Raw genomic sequence first — 1,370 nt, 5'->3', positions numbered from 1 at the left:
TGAAGACTTAATAAAAATCCAGTAGTCATATTTTACTCTCTAATCTTTTATCCCAGTTATTCCTTTCGGAGATTCCGACACAAGATCCTCAGACCCGGGTCGAGAGGAAACACTTTACACGCAATATTGTATCCCCTTGACTCAGGGGGAGCAAGGTCCCTTCAGATTGTATTTCATGTAAATAGCAGACAGTATTGATTTTAATTGCATGGGCATTTAAAGATTTTTTTTTATTTTTTTTTTTGGGGGGGGGGGCAGTTTCTTCTCGTACAAAGCTCGACAAAAGCAAGAGATTCTACCGAGAGTCACGCCATGCTCTATTAACGTATTGATTTCTACAACACTAAAAGGTATACAGTTCCTGGCTTTTTTGTGGGGCTTTGGAAGCAAGCAAGCAGCCGTCTGAAAAGTCTTTAAATTCAGAGATCCGATACTTCCTCATAGTACTCGTATTTCAGGTCATTGGAGTGCAGCCACGCGTGATGAACAAATTCGTGACCGATATCCCAAAAGAAAAAAAAAGGGACAAAAATTCAATACCGGGCCAAACACCCCGCCGCCCTAATTGTGAATAACGGGGCATTGAGCGTATGTCTAAGATCGAACCTTCTTTTATGGATATGTCTCTTAGGTGGAAAATCTTAATCCCTGACTTTAGTTCACCCTGCCCCACTTTTTACACCACATGGTGCCCGTCTTGACACTAATCTCTTCTGCCATACCGGGATCATTTGTGTCTTGGTGTGGATTTTAGGTGACATTCTAGCGATTTTGCTATAATATAAGCATGATTTAACACCTAGAGTGGCGTTGTTGAAATTGACATAGAAATAGCGGGTATTAGTGTGTGTGTGTGTGTGTGTGTGTGTGTGTGTGTGTGTGTGTGTGTGTGTTTGTGTGTGTGAGAATGTGTGTGTGTGTGAGTGTGAGTGTGTACGTGGGTGTGTGAATTTTTAAAGTAAATGAATATGGCGAAACGGAGGGTGCGATGGAGTTGGAACTTGTACATATCCAAGGGAACTTTGAAAACACAAAAATTCAGTCTCTAAAGCAATCTGTACCAAACACAACACGTTGAAGGGTCATTTTTTTTGTGTGTATGCCCTTATATCGTATTTTTAAGTCACAAGAGGAGTTGGTTATATTTTAATTTGAATTTGACGAAATAGATGGTTGACCAATGAAAATCGGACAGTCACAATTATAACGGGGGAAATAAATAACTTGCCCATACGGCATACGGTACCACAGCGGACACTGACTCTTGAAAAGCAGTATTCTTTTCTAAAGACGTTCGTTGCGTTTGTACACGATCATTTTGGAAAGAGTTTTTAAGACAGTGAATGTTTTGAAACGTAGGCTATGTATGC

Source organism: Aplysia californica, unplaced genomic scaffold (assembly GCF_000002075.1).
Source record: "Aplysia californica isolate F4 #8 unplaced genomic scaffold, AplCal3.0 scaffold01347, whole genome shotgun sequence".
NCBI classification, from domain to species: Eukaryota; Metazoa; Mollusca; class Gastropoda; order Aplysiida; family Aplysiidae; genus Aplysia; species Aplysia californica.
This window is presented reverse-complemented; position numbering follows the sequence as displayed.